Source organism: Cavia porcellus, unplaced genomic scaffold, assembly GCF_034190915.1.
Source record: "Cavia porcellus strain 051 isolate PalLab524CR breed Dunkin Hartley unplaced genomic scaffold, mCavPor4.1 scaffold_2, whole genome shotgun sequence".
In the NCBI taxonomy this organism is placed as follows: Eukaryota; Metazoa; Chordata; class Mammalia; order Rodentia; family Caviidae; genus Cavia; species Cavia porcellus.
Window position 1 is genome coordinate 47,670,623 of NW_026947485.1, and position 26,484 is coordinate 47,697,106.

A 26,484-nucleotide genomic window follows, 5' to 3' on the forward strand; every position below is an offset into this window, starting at 1 on the left:
TCACTTTTGGTGGGTGTGTAGACTGGTGCAACCACTGTGGAGGTCAGTCTGGGGATTTCTCAAAAGGCTGGGAATGGAAGTCCCATTTGTTCCAGCTATTCCACTTGTAGGCATATTTCCAGAAGAACTAAAAACATCATACCGCACTGATATATGTGCACCCCTGTTTATAGCAGCACAATTTGTAATAGCCAGATCTTTGAAACAACCTAAGTGTCCATCAAATGAGGAATGGATAAAAAAGCCGAGGTATTTTTATACAGTGGAGTACTACTCAGCTATAAAGAATGATCACATTGAGATATTTATAAATAAATGGATGCAACTTGAGACCATACTCATAAATGAAATAAATCAAACTCACATGTATAAATACCATATAATCTCCCTAGTGTAAGAAATGGTAAGAGTACATAAATTTTATGATAATCAAAATTCCCCATTACATTGCTTTGAAGCCTTATAATGTTTCTATTCACTAGGTGGAATGGTTTTATCCTGGATTGTTTGATTTTGTTACTTCTTATGGTATGAACAGCTTTTTTGAAGAAAACAAGACATTATAATAGCCAGTGCTGATTTAATATCATCTTGTTTTGAAGTCCTACCATACTTTTGTTCTTCTGTTTCCATTGGTTCTATCATGTAGTATCTTATTAGATTATATCATGTGTGGTACTATAAACAAATTTTTTATAGACAATGGGGTAATATAGTTACCATTGTTCATTTGCTATTATTTGATTCTGAATGCCCTGTAATACATTCAATCTCTTGACTGGTTTTATACTATTTTGTTATGTTTGATACTATTGTGTATGAAGTTATGCTCAACTATTTCAAGGAAAGACATTATGGTAGTTACTCTTATATTGGGTTGTCTTTTGATGAAATACTGTGTTGCTTAAATTGTTCTGTTCTAATCTGCTTTGTTATGTCGCCTTTTATCTTAATTTCTTTAAAATAAAAAAAATTAAAAGAAACTAATGAATGTTAATGATTCAGTAGCAATGTGTGTCCAAAGAGTGCTGGGGCAGTATATCATGACAATTCTTGCATTACACATCTAGATAAACTGTGCATTCCAAATTCTCAATCAAAGAAAGTATATTTTAGACATAATTGTAGAATAAAAATATACAACATTTTATTACTGGATATTGTGAATCAAATATAGAGTCCATTTTATTCAGAACTTCAAGAAATCAAATATAAAGATGGAAAGAATAATCATTCGTAGGAATAAAAGACAATTCAGTTCAACATTAAACACAAACTGACTTTTGATTGTCAAAAAAGGTTTGTTATAAGTTCTCTAAAGAATGTAACTATATGGGCATTTAATTATGTAAGATAGATGACCATATTACTAATTTTCCATTAAATCATTGAACAGAATGGTTTGCATTGTCAATGTTTGTGTGTCCACTCTTTATGCTTTGATTTTGTAACTTGAACAACTATTTCTAAGAAGACAACATGTAACTTATCAACTAGTAATTTCTTAATGTTAATGTTTTTCTTTGAAATTCTGCACTACTGCTAGTTTTTTTCTGTTTTGTTTTCTTTCTTTTTTCTTTATATAATAAAAAAGAGTTGTTGCACCCAGCAAACACCCTGTATATTGAAAGTATCATTTTGCTATTTTAAATGACTCTTGGTAATATGATTTCACATTGATTAATACAAACACTAATCAGGAGTTCAATAAAATGGAATAAGGGTAGAGAAATAATTTTGTACTGTCATATGTTGCCTGTGATGTTTGCTTGACCGTAAGAACCGGTTTATCTATAAATTTAGCAATGTAGAATAAAAAGATTTTGTATGTGGGCAGCTCTGTGTCATTTAAAATGTGCCGTTACATTTTAGTGACTTCATATAAACCTCCAAAGACGAACTGGTCAGTAATCACTATTTTCCCTTTAGAATTGTTAAGAAGGATTTGTGTCAGGGCTTCCAACTAGTAGAATTCATCATGAAGAATTGAGAATACCAATGCAATAGGTTTTTGTTTCTGCAGCAGTGCTTTTATTTTAAGACAGTAACAAATGTTCCCTTAGGCACAGGAATAGGAAATAATCTCTTCACTGCTCAGATTTATATATTATTTAACTTTAATTTAGCAAGTGCAAGTTTCTAGTTCTTTTGTGTTTTTGACTTTCTACTTGACTGCACATGTATCATCTAACATTGGCATATTACAGAGAAGAATGCCTAGTGCTTTGCATTTATTGGATGTAATCTCTGAAAAATGCTTTGGCTGAAAAGGTCAATGTAAATATAAAATAGCTTGTTATTATTATTGTGTAAATATTTAATAGTCAATAGACATTTCTTTTTTCTTCATGAGACAGTTATTATCCATATTTTAAAAGATGCTAAAATACTATATGTTGCCCCTGGTCCTCATACAGACAAAAGTGGTTCTTACATAGGGGTGATTACTCCTGAATTCATATTGCAGAGAAGAGTCCTGCCATCCAAACAAATGCACCATGTGAGAAAATGAAATTATATGTTAGAGAAAAGAAATAAAGAGATTGTTTTGTCATTAGGTCACATCATAGCATAGGTTTAACATACACTGTTTTCATTCATGTTCAAAATATATTAATTATTTACATAATGTGCCATTCTGTGTTCCTTTATGGAAGGTATAGTACATCTGATCTAAACATTACCATATATTGAATCACATGATACCAATAGTGTTTTATAAACTTTGTGCTTTTATGTAACTGTTAAAATTAAATTCATTTAAGATCATTAAAAGCCCTGATCATTATTTTTGTCTGAATTTGATTTCTCAAAGGAGACAAGTGCATATGTACACACTATATATAGACACTTTAATCATTAGTAAGATATATGACTTACTCTATTTATTCTATTTTTGCTAAGAATAACATAGATTTTGTATTTGAATAGTTGAATAAGTTCAATACAGTGGATACACTATAGCATATTTAGCCATTACCTCTGTTTTCACTTGTATACTTGCATAAGAATTCTGTGCCATTTAATAGTTATTTGCATAAAAATGTAATATGAGTTTCTGCCATATTTTCCTATATGGTGATTGTAGTAACTTCAGTTTGATATCATTGGAAAATTTTTATTATTTTTGTGAGTGAAAATTATATTTTGGTGTTGGTTTGCGTCAATTAGATTTGATTATTAGTTAGAGTTGACATATTTGTCTATGTTGGCTATTTTCTTTCATTTTTAATTTTCTTCTATATGCATGTCAATATTTACTGAGATCATTATTTTTCTTACTTAATCATAATAGTACTGTTTATATTATGAATGTTAATTTGACTCACGTTTTCAAAATTATTTTCCTTTCATATTTGAGTTTCATAATATTATTTTTTTTTCCTTTTGGAAGTTACATTCATCAATTGCATAGGTTACATTCATCAATTACTCTCCTTAATTTTTTAGGTTAACTTTTTTCCTGTACTGCCATACTTAGGCCTTTCTCCACATTTCTATCATCATAAGTCTGTATTTTTTTTAATATTAGCAGTAGAAAATTATAATAACACTTTTCTTAACTCAGAGAAATAACAGTGCATTTAAGTTTAAGTCCTATTTTTCCCTTATAGGATTCTTAAATTTTGAAATTACTATAGTTATATTACTTATAAATATGTTTATTGTAAAGCTATAATCTAAGAATTGTATTTATGTTTTAAGATGTCAATAATAGAACACTTATAGAAATAGGTACTTGTAAGTATCATATTGGGGTTTTTCTGAGAAACAGATCCAATAGGAGATCATATATATGTATTATGGAATTTATTTAAGAATTATGGAGGTTGACAAGTCCACCACCTGCAGGCTGTGTTGGTGAAGCATCGACCTCAAAGAACTGATAGATAGTATCAGCCTCAAAGTTGGCATGAGTTATCCATGAAAATCTAGTCTAAAATCAGGAAAAAAACCATATGCTCCATATAAAGAGCAATCAGGAAGGAAGAATTCTCTTAGTCCTAGAAAGATAAGCCTTTGTGATATATTCAGGTCTTCAACTGATTGAATGAAGCTACCCACATTAGGAAGGGGAATCTGTTTTAGTTATTCTAGAAATTCAAATGTTAATCTTCTCCAAAAAAAAATGCTGTCACAGAAAGATCCAGAATAACATTTACCAAAACCAACATACTGAGACTCAGTCAAATTTTAACATAAAATTAATCATTACGGGGAGTAAAGTAATTTTCTTTCTTTCTCAATTTATTTTTTAATTTTTGTTTTGAAGAGAATAAAACCATATGAGACAAAACAAAATAGAGCCAATCAAAACAAAAGGATGAACATGGTACATGACTTAAAATACAAGGAGATCAATAATGGCTACCATAATGCCTCTTGTTATCTTCAAAAGAATTGCCCAGATCATCAGGCATAATAAAATCAAACAAAACGCTACAGTACAAAACCAATATTAAAAAAAAAAACAATGGAGAAATTATAGAACTTTGAAAGAAGATAATAGTAAAACCACAATGGTATTGTAGTGCATCTTATTGTCTTCAAAGTAGTTGTCTATACCATGAGACTTGATACTGTCAAACAACACAGAATACAACAAAATCAGTCAAAACAAAAAAATGAAAGCAATACAGGCTGGGCTTCAAATCAAGCTATTAGGAAATAAAAAATGTATACCATAATTTATCCTGCTATCTTTGGAATAGCTGTCCATGCCATCAAATCTGATAGAAGTAGACAAACTGAAACAGAATAAAACCAAATTAAACAGAACAATGAAAACATCATGGGTTTCAAATCATGATAATAGATTAACAATGGCCACTGCCTTCCCTTTTTAGACAATCCCTCTCCTTTCAGTTTCACAGGATGCATTGTACATTTTGGATCCCACTAACTCCTTTAGTTTTTATATTAGGGAGGCAGTCCACTATTCACCTAAGGGACTGAATCTTTTTACCCCTGAGCATGATCTCAAATTGTATCCATTTACCTACAAGAGCCTCAAGGGTATCTTTCTTTATAGTTGAGTAGTTTCCTATTGTATAAAAGTGTCACGGCTTTCTAACCAATCTGCAACTATAGGCAAGCTACCTCCACTTTTTCGGTTCCCTGTCACATACAGCATTGTTTTCTCATCTTTGACTTTCAGTCTATAATCCTCCTTTTGAGTTACATGTATTTCTTATATAAAGCGTATTGATGAACCCTGTCTCCTGATCCACTCTGCCTGTTTCTTTTTATTGGCGAGTTAGTGATTATGGCCAGCCCTCTCTGCCTGATCTCTGCCATGCTTTTTTCTGCCTGCTGTTGGTTGCTTACTTTTCCTCTTCATTTCACTGTCTGCCCAGTTAATGAGCCCCCTCTGTTGCTGTTCCTGAAACCATCGTCTTTTTTCTCTCTCTCTGTAGAATGTTCTTCAGTATTTTTTGTAGGGTTGGTTTGCTGGTCATGAATTCCTTTAGTTGTTCTGTGTCATGGAAGTATATTGTTTCTCCATTAATTTTGAATGATAGTTTTATAGAGTACATCAATCTGGGTTTTCTTTCTGGGTTTTCTCTGAGATTTTCTTTCAGGACTTGGAATACTTCATTCTTCTTGATTTGATGGTTTGTGTTGAGAAGTCTGTCATGATTCTGATGGGTTTTCCTTTTTAGGTGATATGTTTCCTTTCTTTGATAGCTTTTAATATTCAGTTCTTGTGTTGAATTTCTGGGATCTTGATTATTATATGTCTGGGTGTAGATTTATTTTGGTTATAGCTGGCTGGAGTTCTATATGCCCCCGTTATTTGAATGTCATTTCCTTTTTGTATTCTTGGGAAGTTTTCTATAATTATTTCTGTAAATAGCTTTGTGTTTCACTCATGCTTCTTATTATACTTCTTCATGTCAGCTTGTAGCCATTGTATTGTTACTTCTTAGTTCCTTGTTATTTTAAAGAGATCTTTCCCTTCACAATCATAAGCTGCAAACCTGTGTTCAAGATTTGATAGTCTATCTTTAGTTTCTTTCAAGCAGTTTTGCCAGCTTTTAATGGAGTTTTTAATTTTCTGATAATCTCTTGAATCTGTTTCATGTATTATTAGAAGTCTTTTGTATACTTCATTGGAAGTTTCCCTTATTTTCCTATGCTCTTCTATTCTGCCATCTGTGCCTTCTTTAGAGATGCTTAGCAATTCTTTTATTATGTTTCTTATTTCTCCTTTTACCTGAAATAGTATTTCTGTTCTAATTTCTTTTATAGCCTCTTGAAGTTGTTTCTTTACTTCAGTTCCTGTTGCTTCAGAAACTGCAGGTGTGCAACTCCTGATTTCTTCTGTGTTTACATCACCTGGACTAGTACTGCTTGGGTTGGAGGCAAGAGACTGCCCTTTACATTTTCCTCTTGTCATGTTCCTGATTTCTTCCAGGCAAGTGAGTAAAGGGGCCCTTGGCACTTACCGTGTTGTCTACAATTTCTCTGAAGTGAGACTATTTGCTTTTCCTGGCCCATGCTGACTAGGCATATCTGATGGTGAACACTGGGTGCACTGGTGTAGGGCTGTTTGCTGCTTTTCCCAGCCTGCTTTCGCTCATAGGTGGCTGCTGGAGTGCAAGGTAGGGTGGGGCAGGCTGCAGCCTCCCTCCTGAGCTGGGGAAGCCCTCACCACATATAGTACTTCAAGCGGGGTGGAGTTGGTATAGCTTGAGGGAAACTTCAGCAATGTCTGTTGGAATGAGTACAGGGGGTGGGATTCAGTCCAAGCAGTTTCTACCAGCCTGCTCCAAGGTAGGAGTGGCTGAATGAAGCTGGCTACAGTTCTGGCCCTGGGCTTATCCTGCTGGGACTCCAAAATGACTTCCAGATAATCACCCACTTCCACGGGAGGACTAAGTCCCCCACACTCACTGCCAGGCAGTGCACTTCTTCAGTCTGCTGCTTCCCTCTACCACCACTTGTCTCTGCAGAAGCCTTTGGGCTTGCCAGCCACCACCTTCACTGTGACCATGTGTCCCCAGGTTTCAACAACTTTCCTTGCATGGTGGTTCTGGCTCTGGGTGAAAGTGCCACCAGCTACCACCTTTTTCTGTTTAAAATTTTCTTTTTTTAAATTCTCTCTGAGCTTCAATTCTCACTTTAAATTCTTCCTGGGTTGAGGGAACCCAATTTCTTCTTTCTTGTCTTCCCCACGATGCTATCTATATTCCAGTATCTGTACTGTTTCACTCAATGGGACTGTTTTCTCTGCTGCTTACTGTTCCTCCATCTTATGTAGAGCTTCAGTTTTCTTGATATGTGTGACAGAACAGAGAAAAATGATATTGGTGATAATGATGTGCATTTGTGTGTGTGTGTGTGTGTAGTATATGATTAAAACATCTAATTAAATATTCAAGTGAACATTATTTTTCTCCTTCACTCTCATTGTTTCTGAGTTTTTCTCTGACAGGGTTGAAAAATTTCAAGAAAAGTATACATCCATTTACGAAGTAAGCCATGAAGTTACCTGTGAAAATAGTTTCAATCACGTGAAACAGCAAGTTCAAATGAATTGTATTTGCCAATGTGATAATCGTAATAACCAACAAAGAAGTAAGGTAACATTAAAAGAAGTCTTATAGAAGAGCTATCAAAATTAACAATCACTTGGTCCATGAAGTTATATGACCAAAACAAATAGCAACCGACTATATTAATAAGAATATTTGCATAATAAGATTTTCTCCCTGGAAATTATTTCGACTTCATCAGTAATATGTAGGCAGTGTATAAAAGATCACGGAGTTAAACAGCAAAGATGTCTTTTTTGTTCCATCCAAATGTAAATATTTATTAGATAATGATTTTTTAATCATAATATTTATGACTTTAATATTTACAAGACTATGACTACATTTAGTACCAGTCTACTCATTTGGATGTAGAATGGAAGTTCAAAAATGGTCTTCCTTTCCAGTTAGTTTCTTTGTAGTAGTCTGTATGTCACAAAGTGCATAGAAGTGAGATGTAGGCATGGCAAATGCCTTGGTTTGAAAATTACATGATCATGAGAGCCAAAATGTTTTAAAAAATCTCCATCAGCATACTTTCCAGGATGCCTTGAGGTGCATGCTCAGTTAAAAGAACTATCACAAGTCAGTGCACATGGAGAATCTCAAATCACAATGCCCTTTTCAAGTACTATAGTTCATAATTTGCTTCCTTTCACCCACTCCAAAAAGAAAAAATGTACCAATCACCTGGGATCATTTTTACAAATATCAATATTACCTAGAAATTTTCTTCACAATTTTGCCCTTTCACATTTTAAAAAGTGTGGAACTTCTTGGTTAATTAAGCTTAAAATGTCATAAAAAAGAAGAAGAGAAATAAAGGTTTTCTAACCCTTTGCCCACATCTCCTCTGAAACACATAATATTTGGGGAAAATATATTGTGAGAACACTCTACAGCCAGTGCCAAGAATCTGATTGGGAAATATGTCTAAAGTACTTGAACAGTGGCAAGGAGCCAGTAAGTAGGAAAATGATGATACTGGACCTGTAGATATTATATGAATTTGCTTTTGTCTTTAGAATGTTACAAGGTAGAAAAAAGTTTAAAAATGAAAGAGTGCACTAATGGTTTTAAATTTCAGTTAGGAAGATCGCTATGAAATTAAGTTTGTGAAAAAATTTTAAAATATCTGTTTATTTTTCTTTCATATTAATCAACACAAGTAGAAATATTAGAAAAAATTCTTCACTGGTACACAATTAACTTTTATGTTACATTTATTACTCATTCAAATTTATGCCTGGAAATGATTTTAAGGTACAAACAGACACAAATCTTTTTATGCTAATTATTTGGAAAAGTGTTTTGCTAGAAAATATGGCAAAATTTAAAAGCTGTAGTAAGCTACCACTGTAAACATTTAGTAGGCTTCTGGTTTGTTTCCCTGAAGGTCCAAGTAGCACTAATGCTATTCTCATATTGAATTTATTAACATGTTTACCTACCCTCCTTTCTCTATTTTATTTTAAATATATCTCCCTTTATATGGTCAAAAAAGGGATGAACTTAGAGAAAGGCCACATTAGCATTCTAATATTTGTCTTACAAAAGAATAGCTTTTCTTAATCAAGTAGTCTTAATTGAGAATATATATACATTGGTTGTGCAGAGTTGTTTGGTTTCTTTCTTTGTTTTGGTGCTAGAAGAAAATTTTGTACAGTCTTATTCATCTTTTATTTCTGTTTGAAGTCATGATAAAATTTCTCAAGCTCTTCTCTTGTATTGTAGTAATTGTCACACTCAATAAGTACCCATCAACACCCACTAGTATTTTGCATGTTTCGAAACATTTTTCTCTAGAGCTTTATGCTCAGGAAGCACTTTGAGGATACTACAAATGAAAACTTGCCAAATATTTTGTAGGAATTAAGCTTTGTTCTTTTGCATTACGCTCTTCCAGACTGCTTACCACATAGTTCACATTTTATTTCAGCAACAATCCAGAGAATGTTAAATTCTGAAAATTTCAGTGAAGTTTTCACTTGAAATAAATTCAAAAATATCCAGTTATATAGAGACAAGTGGAATGCAGGAACTTAGTGAAATTTAAGAAATAGGGTTGAGACTATGACTCAGTGGTGTGGTACTTGCCAATAATGCATGAGGTCTTAGATTTCAACCCCAGCACACACACACTAAAAAGTAAGCAAAGATGTCTTCCATATCTGAGCATGATAATGTAATTAGGAGCATACTTACCCTACTGCCTTAGACAGCTATAATATATGGGGCAGCAGGTTTTAGTGATTGAATGAGTCTCTGCCCTTTAAAAGAGAAATTAGAAAAAAATACGAGTTGATCTCTTATGTTTCTATAAGGAAGTGTCTTGGGCATGTTCTATTCTTTTGTGAATAAAAATAGAGTATGGAGTGGGGAAACCAAAAGATGATGATGGTAACCAAATAAGGAAGGAGAGTCTCACTGACTTGAGGAGGCAAGATTAAAGTTTAGAGCTGTTGAACTTATTTGTGGTACAGCACACTAGAAGGAAGTTTTATTCATTTTAGACACAGTGTCGGTATCCCTGAATAACTGCCAAAAGATAAAGGACCAAAGTAAAGAATAAGACACATGCCTTAGATTTAGGGCTGACATGAAAAGCAAACAACTCAAAATTCATTTCTGTTGTTTTACAATGAAATAAGGCCACCACAATTCAGAAAATTTACCATTAATTTACCTCCATACGGGAACAAAAACTTTGTATCAAAACGAGCGTGATCCAGATTCGCACTACCACCTATTCCCATGTAATGTGTAGCATGCAGTCAGACCTGGATAGATATGTGCAAAATAAGCAAAATGCCCATTAAGAAGCAAAGAGGAACATACCGGTAGGAAAACCAATCAGCATATAGCACAAAGTGATTTTAAAGCACTTATAATTAAATGCCTTCATTTTTTATAAAAAAAGATGCACATAATATGTGATTGGGTGAGAAATCAAAGTAGGAAATGGAAACTATGTAATATAATCAAATAGAAATTTAACAGATTATCTGAAGTATAAAGATTTGAGGGATGAGAAATACAAAAGGTTGAAACAGGTTGAAGCCAACAAAAGAAAATCACAATAGTAAGTGAAAATGCATCAGTAGAAATTATCCAGTCTGAAGAAAATAGAACAAGAACAAAAAAGGTGAAAAAGGATTAGTATTGTAACATGACTCACAGTTAGTTTAATAAGACTTTTAGGATGATATAAGATAAAGAAAATTTCCATGTGAAGTTTGAGAATTTCTGTGATGTTCAGGCAGGATAAAAGAGTTTCAGCTAGATAAGTGGAACCTGTAAGAGTCAGAAATACATATAAAGATTATGTCTTAAGCACTCACTGAAAAAAAAGCAACTTTATAAATAATGAGTGGTAGGAAGAGAACACAACTGATGATTCTCTTCATAAACAGCAAAGAGGCATAGAGGACAAATTGATTTTTTGAAAGGAAAAAAAAATCCTTAATATACATACCTATAATACCTAAGTTATTTCCATAAATATGAATACAATGCTTTCAGATAATCATGAGCTTAAAAGTGTGTCAGAAACAGAAATTTGCTAAAAGAATTATAGGCATGATTCTTCAGTTTTAGAATACATCATGCATATTGACTCTCAGATATTAAGGGAAGAAAAAGTACACTAATCAGATTAAAATAAATATCTTCTTCCTTTTTTAGAACTGTTCTTAAAAATCTACATCTTATTGATAATGTGTCTGGAAAGTCTATCTGATAAAATACTATAATAGATGCAATAAAATAAATGGTTGAAATAATCTTCAATTTGCATACACAGCAAAATATCAGAGTTGTATCACTCTATAATCAATAATAATTATCAGTATTAATCAATATTAGCAAATTTAAACTAACAGTATATAAAAGTAAAAATATATGATGAATAAGTTGATTATTATGAGAACATGAGGGTTCTTTTTTTTTTTTTTAAATTTTTAAAACAAGTTTAGGCTGGGGATTTAGCTCAGTGGTGCACTCACCTGCCTATCGGGTGCAAGGGCATGAGTTCAATCCCTGGTACCAAATAGTTCAGCCCATTAACTCGATACTATTAATTCATAATAAGTAAATAATAGAACCATAAGTTCTTTTCAATGTATCAGAAACATTTGAAAAACTAACATAAACACAAGACAAAAAACCCTCATCTATATACTAAAAAGAAAGAACCAAATACCTAATAAAGAATATTTACAACAAAGCTCAGAAAATATTGTATTGTTGTTACATGATATTTTATATGGCATATGTAATGTGATGAAATACTGAACACTTTTCTCCATACACTCAGTTCAAGACAAGACTAAGCACTTCTGGCCAATATTTTATTCATTTCTTCTAAAATATAGATGGTAAACAACGGTATTTGCTCTCTTTTCCTCAACACTGTTATTTAACATTATAATTAAAAACAGAGTTATATTAATTGTTGAGAAAAAAGTAAAATTATCCTTCATTATTGATCTGATTTTTCCCTTAGAAATGATATATGATCCATCTAGAAACTACTAGAATACATGGGTTTAGGTTCCTAGATTCAATGAATATTTAAATTTAAAACACTATTATAGTAAAAGACATGCTGTCATCAATCTCTATAGTACTCCTGTTTGAGTCAACATATTTACCATGTCATTCATACCATTTACTGAAGCAGTATTGAACACTTTTGGGGGTAACCTTTTTTTTAAAGAAAGCATTTTTATTAGTATTTGTTTGCAATACATAATAAATGCATCCATCATAAGGAGCTTATACATACACATATCACACGTTGGTCTCTTTTATTTTCTCCTTGTCCCTCCCTTAATCTTCCTCAATCCCCTTCCCATCTCAACAAAATCTACTGCCCCATTTCCTATCAATGATTTTTAATTTATCCTTGTTATTTATGCATTGAAATTTTTATATAAGAGAAAGCAGGCAAAATTTAAGTTTCTGTGTTCATATTTTCAATATTTATTCATTTATTGATGGACATGTATGTTGCTTGCAAGATTTAGCTGTTAGAGGTACACTGCTATAAACATGGGCATGTAAGTATCAGTGTAATATGTGGTCTTTAAAATTTTCAGGAAGACAGAAGAGGGATAGCTGGGTCACATGGAATTTCTATTTTTAAGTTTCAGAGGAATTTCCAAACTAATTACCATAGTTTCAATCACCCTCAACAATACAGAGGAATGCTTTTCTCCCACTAATTCATCAGCACTTGTTTTGCCTTGTTTGGGAAACAAAATGGAATCCCACTGTTATGTTGATTTGCGCTTCTCAAATGACCAAAGGTGCTTAACATAGTTTTACATATTTAGTAGCAATTTGTACTTCTTTCTTTAAAAAAAAAAAATGTTCATTCATTTCAATTGCTCATTTTTGATTGGATGTTTTATTTTGGAGGGTCTATTATTTTATGTTCTTTGTATATTTTGGATATTAATCTTTTGTCCGAGAAATAGCTAGTAAAAACATTTTTTTATTCAATTTCTCTTCACTCTTTTAGTTGTTTCCTTTGCTGTACAAAGCTTTTTAATTTGACATAATCTCATTTGCTGATTCTTGGTAATATCTTGTGAAACTGGGGTTCTGTTCATGAAGCCCTTGCCTATGGTTTTGTCTTCAAGAATTTTATCAATTTTTCTTACTGTACATTACGTATGTATTCATTTATTTTTTTGAGACAGGGTCTCACTAGGTTGTACAGACCGACCTTCAACTTGATATGTAGCCCAGGCTAGCCTGGAACTCATAGTGATCCTTCTGCTTTAGTCTGTCTAGTGGTAAGATTACAGCTGTGAACCACCACACCTGGTACAGTATTTCTTGTTTATATCTGAGTGGTCCATTTGGATTCAAATTCAGTTAAAGACAAGAGATATGGGTCTTGATTTATTCTTCTGCATGTAGATAATCAGTTTTTTCAGCACTATTTGTTAAAGAGGCTATGTTATCCTGTGTGGTTTTGTTGAATATCAGATGCCTGAAAATGCTTGAATTATTTCTAAATCCTCTTTTCTGTTCCATTGATTAAAAATGACTATTTTTATTCCAGTGTCATGCTTTGTTTTCACTGTTGTTTTATAATACATTTATTCCTCATTTAATGATCAAGTTATGTTCTTGCCACTAGGTTGTTAAATGAATTGATCACTAAATGAAGGATTGTGTGTAGTGAGTACACTATAATTTTCAGAATAAACAAATGGTCAAAGAAAACTCCAACTTGATGATTTTGCTTTTATTTGCAGGACTTTGCTCTTACATGAATAACTGTAATGTGTAACAAAACACAAAAGTACACTACTATACTGTACAATAAGCAAAAATTATAATACTGTGTAAACAAGGCATACTATACAAAAAGTCATTGAAGTTCCATAAATGAGATGTACAGAATTGTACAAAAAGGGTGGGTTGTAAATATGAACATTGTCAAACAGGTAGGTCATTAAATGACTAATATCTATACATCTTGAAATTCAGGAATATGATGCCTTTCCTTTGGTCTCAAAATTGCTATTTTTCTGAATTATAGAATTTCTTTTATTATTCTTGTCTCTCCTACTTTCACATACATTTTTGTAAATTTTTTTCTTGTTGTATGAAGAATGATATTGGTATTTTGGTTGAGATTATATGAAATCTATACTTTTTTGGTAAGATCACTTTGACAATATTGGTTCTGCCTATTTAGGAATGGGAAATATTTTTCTGATGTCCTCTTCAATCTCCTCTTTTAGAGTAATATATGTTTTATTATAGATGTTTTTCACTTTAATGGTTAGATTATTCTGTAATATGTAAAATTTTTAAAGCTACTGTGAATGGGATTATTTCCTAATTTTTTCAGCAGGTTCCTTTTTTGCCTACATGAATTCTACTGATTTTTGTATATTGATTTTGTAGCCTCTATATTACTTAATTTGTTTATTAGTTCCACGAATCTTTTGGTGGACCTTTTTGGGACTTCTGCATAAAGGGTCATTTCCTCTGCTAATAAGGGTATCTTGACATGTTCCTTTATTAATGTATATCTTTTATTTTTTGGTCTGTTGGATTACTGTGGCAAAAATGTGCAATACTATATCAAAAAGAAGTGATCAGAGTGGACACCCTTATCTTTATCCTGGTTTTAGAAGAAATACTTTCAGTATAATGTTGGCAGTGAATATATAATATAAATGGTGTTACCTATTATATGTAGATGACCCCCAGGACACTAAGTGGTGGGGTTTTTAAGAGGTGACTGGATTATTGGGATGTATAGCTGATTTGCTCTTAAAGGTAGGATCTGGTCAGAAAAGGCAAGTCCCCCAAAGCTTCATGCAATCGTAAGGTGGGTATTTGAGAGGTGATTGATTGTGGAGGTGTGATATTCATTAGTGCATTAGTTCACTGATGCACTAATGTGATGTTGGAAGATAAATCCAGGTTGGAGGAGGTCCATCACTGCACATGTGACTTAGAAGGTTATTTCTCCCTCCTGAGTCTTCCTTTGAATCTCTTTGTTTCCTTTTCACCATGCTGGAAGCAGTTGTCCTCTGTCATACCATCTTACCTTAGAAACAGCCCACTGTGAATTGAAACAGCTACAAACTGTAACCCAAAATAAACCATTTTTATTTAAATTGTAGGAGTCAGGCATTGTGTTTCAGAGGTGGAGAAAGTAGCTAAGGTAAATTTGGCACCAAATAAGTGCAGCCATTACTATGGCACTAGCTGACCATGTGGTTCAGAAGCCTTTGGAACTGGTTGTTGGCAAAAGAGTTTGGAAAGATTTGGAGATGCTGGCTAAACGGCATCCCAAGAATTCAACATTGATGGGAGATTCTGCTCTTATCCTAGGAGATTAAACTGCTGAGAAAAAGAAGTAGATGAAAAACACGAGGCTCAGGAGGTTTCAGTTGAGAACCAGGATTCCACTACTGAGAATGAGGATTCCATTGTTAGTGGAATACTAGGTGGGTTATTTTATGCTCTGGCAGATTTGCCTACATTTTATTTGTGGGAGACTGAGATTAATAGTCTGGACTAAATAATATAGAGGAGACAATGTCAAGGCAGTTTAACATTTATGCTATGTCATTGATGCGGTTGGGTGCTTTCAGCCAGCTATATACGGAAAATCAAGAGCAAACAGCACATTTGAATGTTTTAAAGTTTTGAGTTTGGTCAGAAAGGAAACTTGCATAAAGCTGGGTTCTGCAAAGGTGGAGTGGAGGAAAACTTGGCTTCTTAAAAGATTAACATTAAAAAAAAAGCTAAGTGTTTCACATCAGGACAATAGGAAAAGCAGCTTGGAGCATGTGATGAATCAGTAAGATTCTACATTTTGCAGTCTCAAAGTTTTGCCTTTGCTTTGGGAAGACAGCCTTAGGGCATTAAGTTTGAGAGGGGCAGCCTAGAGAATGTCTTCCCAGGGATTCAGTTCCTAGTGCTCAGTCATGCAGTCACAGAACTCTTAGTTATAATATAATACAAGGAGACCTCGCATAGGTCAAGTTGGCAGCAGACCTTAGCTAGTCCACCTGGCAATGATGCTATAGGTATTCAGAACGCAAAAGTTGGATGGTCAGAAAGACCTTGGAGGCCAGGCAGTGTATTCCTGATGGGACAATGCATGAAGCTATGAAAGTGTAATAGAGAACCCAGAAAACTGGAAAAGCCAAGAACGTGGAACATCTGAGGAAGGGCAAAGGAGTGAGTAAAGTGAGTTCAAGACTGAAGCCATGACAGTTGCACCTCCTGGCTGTGCCATGAGAGTGCTCCTGCCCAAGCCTTTCAGTTTTCACATCTCTTCACTACAACTTGCCCCAGGTGCCAGACATGGAACTATGAGATATAATACTTGCCTTGCTGGTTTCAGTTTTGCTTTGATCAGATTGTTTTCCATTCTCTGTTCCTCCCTTTTGTGCCATTTTATGTTTACAGTATTTAATTTTCTTTAGATTTTAACAAGAGTTTGCAATGAAAAGTTTCCCTTAATTCTCAAAGGATACTTTGGAATAGAACTTTTCAGTAAAGTTGAAACTGTTAGAACTTTGGTAACTCTTAGAAATGCACTAAAAGTGTTTTATATAATGGAATGTACTTGAGTCTTTCACAGACCAGGAAGAGAAAGTTACATTTGACCTATGTATCTATCCATTTACCTATCTATTTATCTCCCCAATATTTCTTGCACCCATAGGTGGGGCATTTGGAGGTGATTGGAACAGGGGTGTATGATGAATCTCAATGGAATAGTGTACCGATGAGTTTATAGCTAAATGTAATGTTGGCAGGTGGAGCCTAGTTGCAAATGGGTCATTGTGGGCGTCAACCTGGAAAGATATATTTCCTTTCCTGGATCCTTCCTTGACTCTCTCTGCCAGGCCATGAACACCTTTTCTCTGTCAAGCCATCAATGAACTTCCAAGCCAGCTATGAACTGAAACCTCTCCAAACAGAGCCAAAATAAACTTTTCCCCCTTTATGTGTGAATGTTGAGCACTGAGTCTCTGTAACAAAAAAAAAAAAAAAAAGACTGAGACCAAAGACTTTTGCCAGTTTGAAATTTGGCCCCTTTGTACTCATTTTTGTAACTGTTCTCATGTATCAATGCTGGATTTTGTCAAAGTTTTTGTGTCCATCGAGATAAGTATGTCAATTTTGTTTTTAAATTTTGTTTATGTGATATTTTACTTTCACTAGTTTTATACATTAAACTATCCTTGCATCTCAAAGGTAAGATCATCTTGTCATAATGTTTAATCTTCTTAATGATCTGTTGCATTCTGTGTATCAGTATCTTGGTGAGGAATTCTTTCAATTATATTCATTGGGGAATGGGAATTTAGCTCAGCAGCATAAGCACCTACCTGACAAGCACAAGGTCCCAAGTTTGACCCCCAGTAACAAAACAAACATAAAAAGATTATGTTCTTGTATAATTTGTTACTTCCTTGTTCTATTTTGGTACCACGATGATGTTAGGGTCTAGAAATAAATGTGTCACTGTTTTAATCCTTTAAATATCATAGAAGAATTTGTAGAGTATTGATATCTTCTGTGAAATTTGGGAGAAATTCTATCATGAATGTATCAGGTCTTGGGCTTTTCTTATTAAGTAGTTTTTATTACTGCTTCTATTTCATTGCCTGTGATTGGTCTATTCAGGGATTTTATATCTTCTTGATTTAGTTATGAATCTTTGTATCTACTAACTTTAAAAAAAATTCTTTTAGTTCTTCAGTTTATTGGAGTTTGTTTTCAAAGCAGTTTCTTATAATCCTCTGGATTTTTAAGTATGTCTTTGGACTTCAAAAATTTTAGAGAACTAATTCTACAATGCCATGTTGATGTAAAATGTACAAAAATAAGAAAAGATACCAGATTATTAGAAAATCAGCATTTTAATGGAAAAATAGGAAGATAATTGAGAAAATTCAGTAATACACAAATCATAATCCTCAAACTAGACACAAGGGCACAGTATAAGGGAACAAACTCCTTTATTCAAAGACAAATTACTTTTGTTTTATAATAATCACATATTTGGAACATTTGTTGAAGTAGTAATATAAGAAAGAATCTAGATTTCAGAATGTATTCATAGATGTTCATTTTTATGAATAATCTGTAATTTCTGTATTTTTACATACATCATACTATATGATCACACCTAATAATGAGTCATTGCATATATGATGACTCATTATTAGGAGGAGGAATAGATTGTGCTACAAGTATATTGCAGTCAAAAAATTTAAAAGTATTGTTTTGGTGCTAGCACTGTGAATTACATAAAATTCTAGTAATATTGTCGGAATCTCAAAGTACATTAGTATTACAAGATTTTATAAGAATTATTTCTTTCTCCAAAAGAACTGAGATGAAACTTAAAAAATTATACCTAAACACAGCCATGTCAGTGCTACAGGTAATATTATGATTAGCTTCCCTTCTGTATACACAAATACATGCGTAGAGTTGTTTATTGTTTGTTTGTTTCTTTGCTTTATTTATTTTGGCACCCGGGATCAAACTCATGACCGTGCATCTACAAGACAGGCATTGATGTCACTGAGCTAAATCCCCAGCCCTTAGCCTTGCTTATTGTATAGAAATGCTACATTTACTTTTCTTCACTCACATGGATAAAAGGTTACTATTATAGCCTGAAGGCAATTATTGAGGATTAGCCTGATACCAAAATTCATATTTCATTAGATCACATATTATTATTCACAACTCTAGTTAATTAAGAAAGAATGTAGGTCATTCCTTTGTCAGTCAAATAATGAATTGAATTAAGTAATAAATAAATAATGAATTACAAATTAAATAATGAATGTGAATCTCCTTTATAGAACACTTACTTCTCAGAAACCCAAAATTTAACCTTGAATAGTTTAGTAAACTCACAGGGAGTTAAATATTTGTTATAGTCAGTGTGCTAGGCATATTGCTTATTTTACATCATATTGTACGAGGCCTTAAATTATCTTTGATTGTTTATCAAGAGAAAGTTAATGCTACAGTGGTCAAAAGTCTTAAAAGAATTAAGCATTTCAATAAGATTATATCTAATAATTGTATATTAAATAAAAATGTGCTTACTTTGAAGCAATAAGATACAGAATAGAGAAGGTTACTATAAGACAAAAGAGGACATTTCTATTTTTGCTAACCTAGAATGTGAAGAATCTGGAGATTTTTCACAGTGAGAATGACAGGCAAGAAATTAAGCAATCAGAGAACAAAAGTGATGGTTTAAGATTTAGTTATACTTAAATTACATAAAAGGAGCTGACTCCTCTTTGCATATATTTATGGGTATTAATGTAAAGGGTAAGGTAAATAAAAATATTTTAAATTTTTTATTTTAATATAGCAAGTAGATATTAATAAAGAAAATATATTAAATATGCTCTTCTATAATTAATAAAAGTGAAGTCAGTGGGCTTTTTCCTACTGGTAGCAAAAGCCTTGTATCTTACTTTGGGTGAATATGTATGTAAATAAAATAAAATAAAAATATATACCTATTTCTATCATCACTAGAAAAAAGAAGTTTTTTTTTTTTTTTTAAATAATAGGCTACATGTTGTATCTTATGTTTATGAGTTAAATGTTCTGGTAAAAAATAGCCTTATGGCTACACTTTTGAATAGATAAGTTTGCTTCTTTCAATCTTGTGGCTATTCTAAAAGTATGCTATCATTTATTTTTAATATAGTTTGTTTATATATAAATATATAAGAAAGAACAACAATAATGAGCTTTTAATAAATGCTGTTATATTAGTTAATATATTAATTACCACCTGCAGCAAAATTGATGCAGACACCAGTGCTAACCAGAAGATTACAAGCTGAGAAACTGAGACACTGAAGGTCTTAGGAACTTGTCTAAGGCCACAGTTATTAGGTGATAAAATCCAGACTTGAACTTGTACTGACTGAGTCAAAGATCTCAAACTTTAAATCATGCTGTTATATATGTAAATATTTTCATTATTTGGCTGAAGAATTTTCACAAATTAATGACAACTTCATGTAAAATATGCAACTAATAAAATGTGTCAGTAAGAATTATACTTATCAGTGTGTAAGGGTTGACTTAAATCAATAGGGGCTAAAATCATTTTCTCTGCTGTAGAAGGCCAAATCTAGAAATTACATGGATGAGGTATTATTTTTGGATGGTCCAGAATCAAGCAATTCTCAGCTTTCCCTGTATTGTTCCTAGATTGTGATATTTTTCTACAGTCACCAAATCTAACCATTATTACATAATTTGAGAGGCCAGGTACAAGTACATGAAGATGAAGTATGTGTGCTGTTCAGTGTCTGTCCTTGAAGTTGTGATGTAACTTTACCTCACTTCATATTGTCCCCAAATTAATCAATACTCACATTTAGGTATAAGGAAGTGTTGTAAATGTAGCCTTTATGCTGAATGGGTATAAATGCTGATTAAAACGAAAAGATCCATTGTGGAAGATAAGAATGAAATGTATTAGGATACAAAATTCTACTTTTTGTCACACACATGAACCCATAGATACAAAACAAACCAATACATTAATGCGAAGATTGTTTGCCAGTTTCTGCACTAAAAAGTAATATGAAATAATATTTCATTTTTTCAAGTGAATTTAGAAAAATAATTGTGCAGATAATTGTAAAATCACTCTCAACTTTCAAGCAAATAAAATGCACCCAGTTATATTTTTATAAAATGCATTGCAGGCATGTGTGTTTTCTTGCCCCTGTTATAGAAAAAGAATTTAAAAATCATATAGATTTAAACAATGAATACAATAAAAGAAGCAAACTATTTGTGCTCCTACAGTCTGAATGAATTTGTGACTATCATAAGTTGAGTACAGCAGAAACAACTGTTACAAAATATTTCTTAGGGATTGAGGAAGAAGAACTGAAGAAGAGTGAAGTGAAGTGTTACAAATTTGTCAGAATTTGGTGAGATTGAACAGATCTGTTCTGAGGATTGCCTGAGGAGAAATCCAGGTTGGTACAGCACGGTCAGCTCATTCTGGCTCACCTTGATCAGCCCTCAAGACTCTGGCAGGGCTTCTTTTGCAGTCAAAATGCTTATCAAACATTCTATTATGTTTTCCTTCCTTCCTTTTCTGCACCTCTGCTAACTGGTCCATGTGGCAAATTCTGATCAATCATTTGAGAGCTGAATTATTATCTATAATTTCCAGGCTGAAGCAATAAATTGCTTATTCCAGGCTCTCTGAGCTATTTTACTTTTCTCAGTTTTAGTGACTAGCAAATATATGAAGTTGTGTGTTTTGTTAAATCATTCTGGGTATCTGAATCAATGATGATCAATGTCTTCTGGCTGATCTATGCCTAACATGAAAATTAATAAATATAGCATTTAGATTAAGGATTTATTATCCCAATATAATTTACCCCTTTCTGATAGATAAGCTCACATTTCTTTTATGATAAGACCCTTAATTGAGGTAAACATATTCATATAATTTTTCTAATATCATATATCCAATTTGAAGACAGCCCTTTATGTGTGTTCTTATAAGCAATATATACTTAAGAATAACATCTCAACTGATATGCATATAACCCAATTATGTAAGTAAAAAAGAGGCGTATGAAGCTAATCAGTGCAGTTCTGAATATATAAATGGCATACACAGGTCAGTCAATCAGTAATTATGTTCATGTTAGAATTGGAAGTGTGCACCTTGAAAGCTGAATCTCAAAGCAGCCTGAGAACTTTCTTCAGGCATAGGTAAAGTTGTCAAATCAGGAGATGGAAAATAACAGCTAATATGAAAAATGAAACCTGGATGAAGACCTGCTGGTAGCCTAGTAAATTCGTCACCCCTATTCTGTTTAGTTTTGAGCAGCAAAACAAAGAGATTGCCCCTTATTTAAATGCCTGCTCTGTATATCCTGTAGCATTAGCCTGTCAATTATCCCACCATGTTTGTGACGTTTACACTGTCTTCCAATATTAATTAAAAAATAGACATTTATTTTTATTATGCATATCTGTTATCTGTAACTAGGGAATAATATGCTGATATTCTATTAGGTATATTTTTAAATTGTCCTACATTATACAGTACAGAATGTAGTGATGCATTAGGAATAATTTAGCTGTGAAAGTCAGTATTTTTATGCATTTAAATAACAACCCCAATATTTACTCTTCTGAAATTCTCCATACGTTAAACATTTTCTGATAAAAATGTGTAAAAGAGATTGCACTTTGCAGATACCCTTACAAGTAGAAAAGTAGAAACAATTTGGATACTTTTATTTCATTCCAATAATTTATCAATTAAAATTTGTATTATTTTTATCAATGCAACAAACAGAGCACTATTATGTTTAAATATTCATCAAAACAAAAGCTTATTTTTATTCTTATTTAACTACTGACTTGGTTATATTGGGAAAGTCACTTAAAATCTCTGAGTCTTTGTTTATATTTAAAAGTGATTCAGAAATTTCCCTTTAAATATGCATTTTATTATTATCTTCCCCATTCCTAACAAGAAAGTAGAGATAAACATCACTTCATTTTCTGGATGGATAGCAAAAGACTGAATGGTTTATTAATTATAAATGAGGACAATTAGATTTAAAGTTAATCTAAATCTTGATGTCTTTAATCTCAGATTAAGTTCTTATAAATTAAATTTTCCATAGGTAAAATACAACACATTTATTGTGATCACAAAACACATTAAATGTTTAAATTTTAAAAAATATTATAGTAAAAGACACAGTGCTGTCACTGTCTTCTTTTAGTAATCCCTCTTGTTTCAAACATATTATCCCATTGTTCTTCTCATTTCTGAAGCAGTTGAAGTTGTCTTTCATGAATGTCTTTAGTTGCACTGTTGTGACTGGCTTGACGTCTTGAATTGATTCAAAACTTTTACCTTTCATGATCATTTTGACTTTGAGGAAGAGCCAGAGGCCCACTGGTGCAAGACTCAGTGAATAGGGTAGACAACAATACAGTATAAAATGTTATGAGCCTACCTCTCCATTGGATGTTACTAGATAGCAGGATTTGCCATATTTTAACTTATAAAGATACTCAGAAAAAAGGACTTTCAGCAGTACTACAAGAAACAGCAAGAATCATAAATGTGTTTGAAGTAGAGTATTTTGTGGGGAGGATATATACAGTAACAAATATATATTTAAAAAATATACACAAAATGATTTTTTGACCAGTCTATAAAGATAAGGAAATAAATGATCATTAGTACTATTAAACATAATTATAAATTCATTCTTCTTGACATTAGGCTAAATGAAAGCATCTTTTCAATGACATCCATAAGTACTATACAAAATAAATCTGATAAAATTATCTGATTTTTTGTTATCAATCAGTATAACAATGTTGAGATAACCTGCAACTAAATAATAGAGCATCTATCAGTTTCAAATATTTGACATAAGATAGTCAGAAAAATTAAATGATTAGGCATTTAAAATAGATCCAAAATGTACAATAGACATTTTGAGTGGGGAAGAAACTATTCAAAAGAAAGAAAAACTGTGATGGGGTAAAGGGAGAAAGAAGGAAAGGAAAAAGAAAAAGAATATATTTATACACCAGACAGGTAAGATATTTATACAGCTCATATCTCTTGGTTCATTAAGGGGAAAGTTCTGTGCTAACAATTTTCTAGACAAGGTTTCATACTATGTCTTGTATTCTGAACAACTACTGTAAGTAAAATAGCATGCAATGTGCTGATTGTCACACATATGAGTCTGTTTTGAAATTGCTTTACTATTATTTCTTACATTTTTTGTTTAAAAAGTACAATGAGTATTTCTATCAAAGTAAACTCTGCTTTTTCAAAATCTTGAGCTATGAGGTGTTTGCTAATATTATTGTGTTTGATTTCTGTATTGAGAAATTATTGACATTTGGACTATTTTGTAACTTTTTTTTTTTTTTTTTCCACAGATGTAAGCCATGATGTAGTTTCTTTAATGATCCTGAAGTTGTACGTGGATTTTACGGGCATCTTAATTCCATCAGTCCTGCTCCAAGGATACAAGAAGTGATTTGATAATTATAAAAATCAGGCCTTTTGGGCACTCTGATACAGCTGGGAATAATAACCAGGGTGGCGCGCAGCCCAGGGTACTTCCACTGTGTAATTGCTCTTCAATGGACCTGGGACATGGTGACAGGGTTTTTAGATTTAGAGTATTACAGAGCCATGCGTAGGTTGCCCGCCCCCTCTGAGCGGAGCCCCGCTGCCATGTGCCATAGGCACTGACCTGGCCTCTACATGACCTTGAACTGATCTATGCGCTGCTTGGTGTTGCCTTCCTGGATCTGGCACAGAGTCTTGTACTTGTACCGGCCTTACCTCATGTTGTCTCTGTGGATGATGTCATTGTGGGTCCTCTTGTTCTCCTCTCTGGCCTAGGACAACTCTTTGCTCAGAGTCTGCAGCTGCCGTTGAACTCACTCATTCTTCTTCGTCTTGGTCATCGCTCCTCCTGGTGGCAGTGGTCCAGGATGCCCTTACTGGAGAGCTCAGTGCTATAGCCCAGGGGCTCCACGCCCTCCTCCTGTAGGCTCTCCTGTGTGTGATAACTCACGGGTTCCTACACAGGCAGCAGGAGGGATGGTGGGGCCACCATCACCAGGTGCAGCTCCTCTTTGACCTCCACCAGGTCGTCTTGGGCTTCTTTGGCCTTGTGCAGCGCCTCCACCTCTTCCTCCTTGTATCCCTCCTCCAGTAGGGCTATCTTGGCAGTAGAGACTGTAAGCTCCATAGTCAGCTGCTCCAGGCTCTATCTGAACCACCGCAGGTCTTTCCAGCTTCACCTTGGCCTGCAGTGAAGCCACAGGATCCGCCTCCAGGTCCTTGGCCTCCTCCTGGGCTGGTTACCTCTCATCCTCCAACTGGAGGGTTCTCTGGATCTGGTCGGAGCGTTCTTTCTCTTCCTGCTTGATCTTCTCCTCATAGTCCTACAGCCGTAGCATCAGCTCTGCCGTCTCCCTCAGCATCTATTCTTTCTCCCTCTCACCAGTCTCTCTTCTGTTCTTGTCTCCAGCTGCTCAGCTCCAACTACTAGTGCTTCTTTTCCCAAACCTGAGCTTTCATCTGCTACACCTCAGTGGTGTCTGGCTTCCTGCAGGGCGTGTCCAGTTTGTGCTTCCCATGCAGAGCTGCAGGAACCACTTAACTCTCAGACAGATGCAGGGCATAAAATACAATCTCAGATGCTTTGCTATCCATGGGCTGAGTGACATACATTTTGTCTTTGAAAGAGATGTTCCTGATTTCACTAAGGAAAGCCAGTCTTTTGGAGTCAATTTATTGTCTTTCTCATAAATGTTTAATCCAAGGGCATCAACTCCAAGCCAAAAGTCTGTTCCTTTCTTATATTTGATCTCAAAATAATTGAATCCATACATTTCCAGGTCCTGAGCAATCTTCAGGTACTCCAGCATAGCATTATCTTTGAGCATCCTATGGTGTTTTGTGGGCCACACCTGGATCCGGGCCACCCACTGGTCCCTTGTAAGCTTGGGCTGGACCATAACTCTCTGTGGAATTAGCTGCTCAGATCTGAGGTACCCAGACTTGTGCACTTCCATGCTGTAGTCTCCAAAACTGGCCTATACAGCATAGGACCCCAGGAGCACTGCTGTCTCAGGGGGCCAGAAGATCTTAGCACAAAGAATCCCCTGCTTCACCTGGAGGAAGAACAGCTTCTATGTGATGTCCTAGGCGAGCTCCTCAGTCATGTCTTCAGGGCAGAACTGGGCCCTGAACTTGAACTGGAGGAATTCTCTTTCCTGACCTCCTAGGCAGACATTTTTATCAAGTTTCAACCAGAGAGAAAATCCTTCGCTGTCTGCATACTGGAGGCCAAAGTACCACACCTCTCAGAGGCGATAAGTCTTAACTACCTGATCAAAACTCTACTTTCCAGTGGTATTTGGCTACATGGCAAACTCCAGCAGTGCATCCAACATCAGACATTGATTTTGTTTCAACATTTTTCGTTCTTGGTGGGCTGACTCAATCTCCTGGAAACTCAGCTCTGCAACAGCAACTGAGAAGGCTCTGGTGACCTCCGCTCCCACTCTTCTGTAGGCGGCTCCACCCTGTTTTGTGAGTTGCACACTGGCCATATCTTCCTTTAATATTTTTATATATAATTTTAATTTCTTAGTAAACATAGTCCTATTTACTGGAGGAGGTAAACATACCAGAAAAACATAGCAGTAATTTAAACAATTAAACCTTTAAATTACTTGCTTAACTAGGTAACATAGTTCAATACAAATTTAAACATACATTTAAACATCAACTATTACGATCAATCTCTTTAGGTAGTGCCTCTTATTTGATGTAAATATGATAATGTCAATTGTTTAACTTCAC

At 33.9% G+C, this 26,484-nt stretch overlaps 1 pseudogene; it reads right to left on the reverse strand.

The window, feature by feature from the left end:
- Positions 1-24,365: 24,365 nt before the first annotated feature.
- LOC100734090 (ezrin-like) lies at positions 24,366-26,231 on the reverse strand (annotated as a pseudogene).
- Between the last annotated feature and the right edge of the window lie 253 nt (positions 26,232-26,484).